Raw genomic sequence first — 11,059 nt, 5'->3', positions numbered from 1 at the left:
GAAGATATACTCTTGTGCACATTTCTGAGACCTGAAATGTGCAGCATGGAAAAAAAGTTTGTTCGTTATTTATTTGTTTGTTTGTTTGACTTTTTTATTTTTTTAAGACTCATATACAGTAAAGCATACCACATTCAGGAACATGACACACTACATGAAATGTTTTATATTCATTCATACTTAGTAACTGCTGGAAAATACTGGTAGGGTTCAGCTTAAAAACAACTTGAATATTGCTCGATCTGCAGTATATATTTTAATAACCATTCCACGTATTGTAATTAGAGTGCTGTAGTAATAGAAAATAACATTCATCCTAATGTAACTGTCCAAACTAACCACATCTACTGTGTTTATATTTTTCTTCCATAATCTTCAGTTCGATATTTCCCATTTTACCGTAGGTTTATCCAGCGACCATCCTTGCTTTTGCATTTGTTGTAATGTCTCACAGCTGGCTCACTCGCTTCTTCTCTCTCTCTCCCTCTCTCTCTCTTTCTCTCATACTGACTCTGAAACAGGTTGATCAGACACAGCTACTTGCTACGTTTAGAGAGGGCCTACTCTTCTCAGTGAGTATTTTTATGGTAATTTGACTGGCTAGGTGTGAAAATCTCCTTCGCCGAGCTTGTCTTCAAGAGTTTTACATGTCCTTAGTTCCGCAGAAGAATGTTGATGAGTATGATGCTTGAGCGGTCGGTGAAGAGAAAGTGTGTGTGTGTGTGTGTGTGTGTGTGTGTGTGTGTGTGTGTTTTAGAAAGAGAGAGAGAAAGAAAGAGAGAGAGAGAGAGAGAGAGAGAGAGAGAGAGAGAGAGAGAGAGAGAGAGAGAGAGAGAGAGAGAGAAATTGTGTGAAAGGAGAGTCCCAAAACTGACAAAACACCTTTATCTCTTAGCAGGCTACTTAGGATTGTACATTTGAGCATAAAGCCTGCAGGTTTTAAACACACATGGTGGTGAATTAATTGCAGTTAAGCTGTATTTTGAAACTTAGGAAACTATAATTAACATTGCAACATCATCTCCCTACTGGAACACTGATATTCTTCTGTACGCTGTTAGGAATGTATGCACTTGTAGGATATAGGAATACATATGCAGAGGCTAGTTTTGCTTGTCTCTCTTTTCTTGATATTATTTGTTTGATCACACCAGCGAGCAAAACATCATAGTTTGTCCTGAAACCAGCTAGTCATTGCTCCACATTTAGCCATGTGGTTGACTCATATGGCCAGTGAAAATAAATATCTTCTCTAGAGGAAGAAAGTGAGCAGGTGTGTTCTGTAGCCCAAAGCTCTGACCCAGTGACACTCATGATGGGAAGCAGTGTTGGAGTGCTGGAATTCTCTTTGAGTTATGGGTCGCATTACTGCTGCAGACAATTGAATGTGAGGCACTGGTTAAACTGTACTGACAAAACCTGAGGCTAAAGAATCCCAGGGGTACAGCAATCACATAGCAGAGATTTAATCATGAAAAATGCCAGTTACTCTGGTGATGTATTTTGCTTTAAGCTTTGTTCATTGGCCCTCTGAATTACTCTAAAAGCATTGTGTCTCTCTGGACATGAAAGCCAAGTACTCTAACTTGTCTTTGGAAGGGGATCAATATACTTCTTGCCTTCATTGGTTTCAAGTTCTTTTTTTATAGTTCTTAAGTGTGAGTACTATCAGCTTGACAGTGCTGCTTCATGTTGGATTAGATGAGTACTTTTATAATGTAGTTTTTAAAATGGAATTGGATCAAATGCTCCCTTGACAAAATTCCTTAAAAGTTATACAATGCACTTTTTGCACATATGTATTTCATTTTATTTGTTTATTTGTTTATTCTTGCATGTGTCTCTGTCTCGGTTCACTTACTAAGACATGAACTATGAACAACATTTGGGATGATTAGGTTAGTTTTAGCCAATTGTGCAAGAATACCTCTTTGATTGCAATAGAAAATAAAGCACAAACGAATCTCAGGCAATTACTATTATTTACAGTAATTTACCAGGCAGTAAACTGGTATAGATATGAAAAAAAATTTAAATATTGGCGTTATAAACCTTTCATTAAAGCCGACAATAATGTTACAGTAATTAAACCTTTTATTCAAGTTATTTAGATTACTTCTATAAAGTAGAATTGCTGTAAAAGAGCCAAAAAAAAAGGAGAGTATAGACCATCTCTCACTTTCACAGAGTGTGGCCAATTTATCTTTTGACTATCAGTCACAGTTGGCTGTGTAATGGTGGGGATTTGAGCTCACAATCTCCTGATGATAGGGTGAAAAGTTTTCTGCTGTGCCACAGTGGAGCCCTAATTGTATCCTTTTCTGACACAATGTCCTGACAGAAGGTCCTGAAGTATTGGAACAATTGTTGAAACGGACATTCTGACAGCAATATAGGAACCTGTGCATTACAGGCACGGAGAGTGTGTGAAACCTCAGCCTGGGCGCACACACAGCATTTCTATGTCTTCTGGAATGGGTTTCTAGCTGTATATTGTGGCCAGTTGTTAAAGAACAGTGATAATGGAGGTATGAACAAAGATAATAGAGCATCTTGAAGATTGGAAATGAACTTTTAATTTGGGGATATTGAATTGAAACAGGGTGATCTTAGGAGGCTGGGTGATTTGGCCAATGTACTGTATATGTTAGTTTATGGCAGCAAAGATCCATGACTGGCAACAAAAGGCATTGTTCTTTTTTAGGTTTAGGATCAGTTTTTGGAAGAAACTGAATAACATAGGATACGTATTTGGATGCTTGTGTTCCGTTTGCACTACAAAGGAATATTCTGCTCACTCCAGTTTCTCCAGTGCTGATTAGAATGCTAGCATCTCATTGTTGCTGACATCATAATTACTTTCTGTTTGTGTGAGTCTCTTCAGAAGCTCTGCAGATGTTGGAGAGGTAGAGGGACTGATGTAGCTTTGGTGCATTTTTTTCTGAAAAGATTCTCAAGATAATAATATGTTGCATGGCATCTGAGAGCAGGTGATTGGTTAATTGTGGAGATGCATGCTCTGGATCACAAGGACTTCATATTGGGTCTGGAGTTTGCTCTTTGATTTTAATGATAATCAGTGTTCAGGAATAATATGAGCAGTGTCACAATTTTATGTGTCTCTTTCAGTTAGGTGAATACCTCTTACAAAAATTGTGTGTGGGCTTAATCTGTGTATTGAAAACTGGTACACAATGATGACAAAATTGTTGAGTGCCTGCTTTTTTTTCCTGAAAAGGCTCCCATTCCCCTCCCTACATAGACAAAACAAATTAGTCTGCTTTGGAATAGATCCTGCAATACTGGTAGTATGCATATTTTTTTTTACTTGTGTTCTCATGGACCACAGTGGGGGATGAAGTTGACACTTGTGAGAGCAGCAGCTGGCTGCTTTTTCAGTCTTTCTTTGTATCTGTTGTGTGTGTCTCATTAAATGTGGATGGTGAACTAGCTGCAGATTGCCTGGTGATTGCTACTCTCTCTGTGTAGCAGTGAAGCCTCGGTCTGTAGATGAGGTGCGATTGACATTTCTCTCTGGCCCACCGCAGGGTGTCTGTAAGGATCCTGAACCCATTCAGACTGGCTCCCAAATCAAATCACTGTCGCTGCCACTGCCACCACTCACTGGCCCCATCAATTATTTAGCCCCAGCTCGAGTGAACCAAAAGGCTGAGGGAATTTGATTTTGCAGGCACCTCTGGCAAGTCAGACCTTTTGGCACTAGCTTGTGCAAAGCCACATTAAGCAGTAGTGATGTGCTATTTTCCTGTGGTGTTGTGTCCTTTGCTCTCCATCAAATCTTCTGTATCTAAAATCCATATAATTGATAATTTTTGGCATATTTGTTCTTTGTATTTCCGATGCTTCCTTCTTCACTGGGCTTGATGCAAGCAGTGTCTAATGCACTTTTCCCCCCACATAGACCACCTATTTACTGAAAGATGAATTTATAGCAGTAGCTATTTTCCCCAAGTCCTACATTTTGCAGTGGTTTTAAAAGTAGCTTGGGGTTATCTTTGGTAATTAAAGTTTGATTTGATCAAAGTGCACTCTTTTTTTTTCTTGTTTGAATTTTAATTAGACAGGCCACTGGTCCCTGGTTCATTGCAAGGACATCTACCAAGTTTCTAATGAAATTCGAAAGCCTTTTAAATTCAATTTAGGGGATTTATTGGACAGCAGCAGCTTTTGGACAGTCCAGGGATAACCATCTTGTCTGCTAGCTACGTATCTCATGATGCCATTGAGACAAAGCGGCGGCAGCCACTTGGAGCTGTGGACCCGCTCTCGGCAGTGTCACCGTAGTAGCTTTTTCTCCCTTTGGCCCATTAATGTAGGCAGTTCAACAGCTTACTTGTGCCTCCAACTACCAATCACTGGTGCAGAGCTCTGGCTGTATATGCAGAATGCTATTTCATAATGATAAAGATCACATCTCTGCTCCAACTTGCAGGAAAATAGAATAATAAAAATACGCCTCCCACTCCCTTGTTCCTTGAAAATTAAGTGAAGTCTGTGCAGCAGAATCCATTTGCGAATATTCCTCTTGTGTGATATAATCTTTGCCATACATTTCTGGAGGTCAGAGCAGACACAGCAACAAGGTCACGCAAGAGTTGATGTACTGATCCTCTGTTTAAAGAAGTTAAATGATTAATCACTTTAGAATGACAGCTATAATCAACCATTGGTATGAAAGGTCTGTCAGATTGAATTTAAAGCCGATTCAGATTTGGGAAATTCTATCCCTGAATGAAGGGATTTACCTATCGTTGAGACTTCAAGTATTTATGCATGACTGATTTATGCACACCTTTTGCTGTTTGAGGTTCTGCCTCCGTTTTCTCCCCATTGCATTCCCCTTGTAAACTCCATGGCTCAAAGGTTTAATTTAAGGCACTTGTCCACTGCACCCTGTGTCGCTCTGCTTATGAATCATGTCAAATCGTGGCTCTGAAAGCTTTGATCAAAGAGATACAGTGCCATGCACCACACGAATTCTGCCCCTCCACTGAACGCTAATCCGGCTCTCAACCTGGCTCTCAACATAAGAGAGAACTTAAACAGCAGTCAAATGATAAAACTATTGACCATAATATATGGATCAGCAATTTAAAACTATAAGGCAGCATCACCTGTTATTTACAGGAAAATGATCAACTCAAGCACCCAATTTGAAATAAACCCTAATTATATCACAAGAGGGTTTAAAGCCCTTTGTCATGTGAACTAAAAGCTTAGACAGAGTGGTAAGCCACAACTTAATGAGCTGTTTGCTGCCTGAACAAAACAAATGCCAGCATACATCACACAAGATCCTGTTTAATTACTGGCCAAATCCACTTTCATTTCAGTCATTGCATAATTGGTGAATTATTTAGCATGAACTTGCATGAAACATTACATTGCTCATAATTTCTAAATAATATGCCCATGTGTTTCACTTGCTTTTTTTTATTTATTTTAACGTCTTTGAAAGACTAAGAGCTCTAAAGTAAGTTAGTAAGCAGTTTATAGTTGAGTCAGTTGAGGGTTAAAGTCTTTGCTTTATAATCCATCTGCGCCAACTCAGTAGTGCTGGGACTCATAGCTGTCCGATCAGTAGCCAAAAGCTGTAACCACAGAGCCTCCATATTCAACCCCTAAACTTCATCTGTCTGTTATTTTAATAGGTTTAATGTGTTTTCAGATCCACTGATAAAAATAAGGTACATCCAGGTCCTTTACCATGACAGAGACTAGTAGCTCTCCTAAATTAGGCTTCTCTTTGTGGACATGGCACGGCATTAGCTGCAGACAGAAATGCCCTGCAAGGACTGATGAAGAAAGGAAGGTTAAGAATGGAAGACTATGAGATTTGAATATCTTAGCATTAAAATGCACAAAGCTGGAGCATGTCTGCAGGGGAGGCTTTGAAATTTCCTCCACCTCGACTCTTTTATCTCAACCCTCACGCTCTGCCTTGGGACCCGCAGGGCTCCCTGCTGTGAAAGGGGCTGCCATGTGCTTCTTCACACTGCTCACTTGCACATGCATACCCACACACACACTCATAATCACACATACATGTGTTGCCAAATTTCCCAGCAAAAAGAGGGTAAATATTAAATGTGAAATTGCTTTTTTTCCCCCCTCTGTTCTTTTTATCCCAATCCTTTGACATTGTGCCTTTGAAACACAGGTCAATGTTAAATGGATACATCTTGTTGAGACTTATTACCAGACTCTAAAATAAGTTAACTTAGATATAAAGGTCAGTATAATGACTTTGCACAGGCTTGGTTTATTGTGTACTACTTTTTAAGCTGAATAAATTGACTTTCCTGAACATTTGCAGTTCACTTATTCGAAGTCAATCTAAAGTAACATGGTTTCTATAGGTGCACACATTAGAGGTAGGAATGTAAAAATAACATTAAAGTTAGGCAAGCTTTCTTTACACAAATTAGATGAGTTTAATCATTAAGAGAAAATATTTGTCAAAACGACTCCATATCCTCTGCGTGTCTTCTCATACTTCCGCACAGAGTCAGATAGATGTAGTAAATACAATACAGTGGATTACTGTAATAGCCTGACCCCTGACTGGCAGTGAATACATTCCAGATGGGCCAATTTTTAAAGATCATTTACATTTGGAAATGTCCATGCACACCAGAGAATTACACATTCTCTATTATATGAGTCACTCGTGTCTGCGTAATAACCGTGTCTGACCTTCGCTGTACAACACTTTGTGTTGTGACTGCTGAAATACTAAATGATTTACATGCATATGTTGCTCCTCATTTGCTATTTCTGTTTTGTTTTTGTTTTTTTTCTGGTTATTGTTGATTATGTGCAGCAATTCACTAGCAATTTTATTCATTCTTCTATCTTGAAGTAACTACTTTATCCTTGTTCAGGGTCATGGTGGATCTGGAGCCTATCTTGGGAAGAGATGTAGGAATGAACCCTAGACGAACCTTGTGTTAATTATTATACAAGTTAAATTCAGCAAAGAGAACATTAACAAGACTGGTGAAAGATCTTTTACCTCCTAGTTTTTGACCTTGATACATACCAACCATTAAATATCGTCTCTATGATGTGACAGATGGCATGTGTAAATATTAAAGGCTCATTGCAATATTTCGATTACATTTAGTAGCCAGAGTTTTACACGAGACACCATTATATGCAAAAAGAATAGTTTTGTTAAACACAAAACAATCCGCTCATTTAAAAATAATGCATGTGGTGCTGCAACCCCATCAAAGTGTATGCAATTTGCCAATGCTGAAAATAATTTGATATTTTATTAAATAATTAAATCATTTAAATAAACATCTATGACATAAAATATTAGATAATGTATTACTGTATTAATTGTTACATTTAAATGGTTTAAAGTTAGACTTAATGTTGTGGTCACGGAAATTGGAAACCTATCCTGAAGACAAAGCAACTCTTTACAATTGCATCCAGAGCTTTTCTAGTGTCCATCAAAAACATATACTAATAAGTCAAGGCCAAATAAAGGTAAATAATAAACTCCAGTTGTCAGAAAAAGTTTTCATGCTGTTTTCCCTTTATTCCAGATATAGATGATTTGCTTTATTAAGCACTTCCAAACCCCCAATACCTCGTCCTGTTCACCCACAGCTCCACAGTTATAGCTCCTGGTAGCCTAGAAGGATTTGCTTTTTGCCCCACAATGTGTATGCGAAATGCTAAGAAAAGATCACACAAGCATTACTTTTTGCTTTACTTTTTTAAAAGTTTTAGTTGAAACCAAGGCTGTATTTAATGAGACCACTGCTGAGATTGAGACAAGCTTGAGTCAATACAGAAAACGTCTTGAGACCAAAATCCAACCTTTTTAGTTACAGCAAAACAATGTAATGCCCTTATTATTCTTACTGGCAAAATAACAGACAAAAAAGTAATGGAGTGAAAAGACAAATAACCCCAAATAACCACCAGTCAATTAGCAGGTGAAAAGCAAATGCCCCCCCCCCCCCCCCCAAAAAAAAAAAAAATAAATAAATAAATAAAAATAACACAAAAAGTTATTTTCTTATTTGCTGACATAGAAGGCATAATGGTATACGTGAAAGCAAAGAACACATCTAACCGCACCAGAGAGTGCAAAGTAAAAATGGCTAAATGAATTGTAGCACAGCGATTCTCCAGCCAGCAGCGATGTATAGAAATGTACAGAATCTTTAAATATGTCATAAAATGCCAAAGAATATATATTACAACTGATAGACAAACTAAATCCTTTGGGAAAACAACCAAATACACTAAGTAAAAAAAAACTCATATAACACCACTGTTAAGTCTTTATACCAGACATACATCAAGCTTTTAGCGTTACCAGCTTAATTACAAATGGACCAGTCGATGTGCACACTTTCATTAACCACAGTAAAGCATGTGTCTATACTAGTGTAGCTTTTATGCCATCCCTATTTGTGGCATGATTTTAAGCGCCTTGTAAAGCAACCAAGTCTCTTGATTGCCTTTCCCACACTTTTTTGACATGGAGAGAAGGTGTCTCAGTCACGACGGGAACTTTTAAGTGAGGCACACAACTAAGCAGGCACTACGACTCTAGGAGCAGCGACCCCCCTTCACTTACTCTTTTCATCACCGCAAGACTGCGCTTTCATTTTTGCCCGGGATGTTCGCTGATCTCTCGCAGCTGACTGCATAAGAGATGGGAGTTAATGCTTGAGAGACACCAGCGCCAATGGCTAATAATAAGGAGGCCTCACTTCGTCAAGGGCTTTCAAGGAGAGAAGCTCCTTAATTTCGCACTTGCTGTTCCCCCTGCGAGATTAGATAGTTAAACACTATCAGCAGACCCATCCATCTTTTGTACAGTGCGTTACGAAAACAATGATATGTGACCTTCACTGCTGACGTGTAATTGAACACGTTATAGCTCATCCTGGTAGAGTCGGACTTGCGTCGAGTTAAGCGAAACACATTGCGGTGTCTCTAAGCCTCTATCAGCTCAGCACTTTATCCTCTTGAGGCGTCTCTTATTGCCGCCTCTTCACGCCCATCTCGGGGTGGCTATTTTGCCAACATCATGCATTCTGTTCTTAGAGTGCTCGAAGAAACAGAGTTTAGTTCAAAAAGAGCAGATTTTAGCATGTTCAGAAAGTTTGCTGAACACCAAACATATTTGTCTCCTAGGAGCGATAAGTGCTCATTTTCCCACCACACAAACTCAAAGTAAATCAGAGCAGGTTTTTGCTGTTAGTGAGAAGCAGTACTGGGGATTCTTTCAGGGTTTGGTGGGAAAAGAGGCTGGAAATCCAGGCACTCTGCCCCTGTAGGATAATTCTCTTCCCTGAACTGTACTGGGTTGTTGATGAAAGACGTTTTACTGATTTTGCTGAAATACTTGTTTTGTCCATAGTTTTTTTTTTGTTTAAAGTCCAAAGACTGGAGCTCACATCTGCATCCAATGAGATCTCCTACAATCCTATTGTGTAAATGTTAGCATCTGGTTGTCTACTGGCACTTTATTAAACATGTAAACATTGCATGTGATATTGTCCCTTGTGAAATTTACATCCATGCCGCATGTGAGTCACGTGAACGTCTATTTTTTCGATTGACGAGAATAATACTGCACGTGGTCATAGGAGAACAAATGTGAAGGTGCATTTCAACATGGCATATGCAGCAATTGTTTATGTAAACTGAAGTTAATACCAAGCCATCATGTAAACAACATGGGTTCATGCAAAAAAAAGTACATTTTTTAAATGAATCCAGATGCCCAGTAGTTTGAAATAAAGATTATATCTAAAAAATAAATGAATCACGTGAAAACAAGTATGTGAAAAAACAAAATGTAAAAAGAAATAAAATATGAAAATGCATAAATCATATGAAAATAAATAGTGTAAATAAATGTGAAAATATATGAAAATCATGTGGAAAAATCTAATAGAGAATATAAATGATTAATGAAAAGTTATGTGAATGCAAATTAATGACGTAAAACAAATCAATTGAAACGTATTAATCGTGAGAACAATAGACATAAAAAGAATCATGTGAAATTCACATGTATTGTGTATACGTGTGCAATCATATGTTTATATAATCAAGTTCATGCAACTTTTCTATAAGTACGGTCTACGTCGTCTGACTGCGATACCCAGTGCAAAAAAAAAAAAAAAGTTATGTTATTCGTCTCTGTTCTTTACTTTTATAAAAGAATCTGTAAGCTGAGTGCATGGTACTGAATAGGAGCTCAGTTTAAACATCAAATTTGTCATGAGAGGATATTGAGAGTGTTTTTTTCCCCCTCACTTGTTTTTCCCCAATTGGCATTTGAAATAGGTTTTTTGATGGATTGTGGTGTTTTCCCTTGAAGGGTTAAGTGTTTGCTAACATATCCTGCAGCGTCAACACTAGACTTAGACTCATTAGCATAGGGATGTGTTGCCTAAAGAAACTGCTAGTGTTGTGAATTGTACTCGTCTGTACAAAACAGGAAAAAGGGACTTAATGAAGTATCCAGGTAGTGACATTATCTTTTTTTTTTTTTTACAAAAAAGAAGAAAAAAGCTTCCTTAGAAACTACAAAGTTCTGTTTGTACTCGTGCTGTTTGACGCTTTGTAAAGGTCTTTCGAGGTAGAGTGGAACAAACACAGTGTACTAAGTGAGGGATATAAACTGTTATAATTGCGTTGTGATCTGCACCTGCATCAGTGCTGTGACAACAAATCATTAGATGGGCATTTTTTAAGGGCTTATTTGTTTCCTTAATAATAATGAAATCTACCAGAAACAGACATAATCCTTGAGTCCGTCTTTCTGAGGAAAAGCATCGTCCTCATTTAAATGAGCGGAAGTGTTTGTCCTGTGGAGGACATGGTAGCTGCTCTAATAAACCCCCTGTGCACTCCGTCTACCCCCCATCCTCTCTCTGGTGTGTGCCCCCTCCCATCAAACCACATCTCTCCATTGATGTTCACATGCTCCTCAGAACTCGTCTCCTTGCCTGCCTGCACTGCTTTTCGTATCCCTTGGAGGACAGTAGGAGAG

General features: G+C 38.4%; 1 protein-coding gene across 5 annotated transcripts in view; it reads left to right on the top strand.

Annotated features, from left to right (window-relative positions):
• Nucleotides 1-11,059, top strand: part of rbfox3a (RNA binding fox-1 homolog 3a) — a 340,119-nt gene that overhangs the window by 102,364 nt on the left and 226,696 nt on the right. For all 5 annotated transcript variants that reach the window (XM_083556151.1, XM_083556150.1, XM_083556153.1 and 2 more), the window contains one exon: nt 522-572. The gene's annotated coding sequence lies outside the window, so the exon portion shown is untranslated. The remainder of the gene's footprint in view (nt 1-521; nt 573-11,059) is intronic.

The sequence above is a fragment of the Silurus aristotelis genome (genome assembly GCF_946808225.1).
Source record: "Silurus aristotelis genome assembly, chromosome: 12".
Lineage (NCBI taxonomy): Eukaryota > Metazoa > Chordata > Actinopteri > Siluriformes > Siluridae > Silurus > Silurus aristotelis.
The sequence above is the reverse complement of the archived record's forward strand: the minus strand, read 5'-3'. Positions and strand labels throughout refer to the sequence as shown.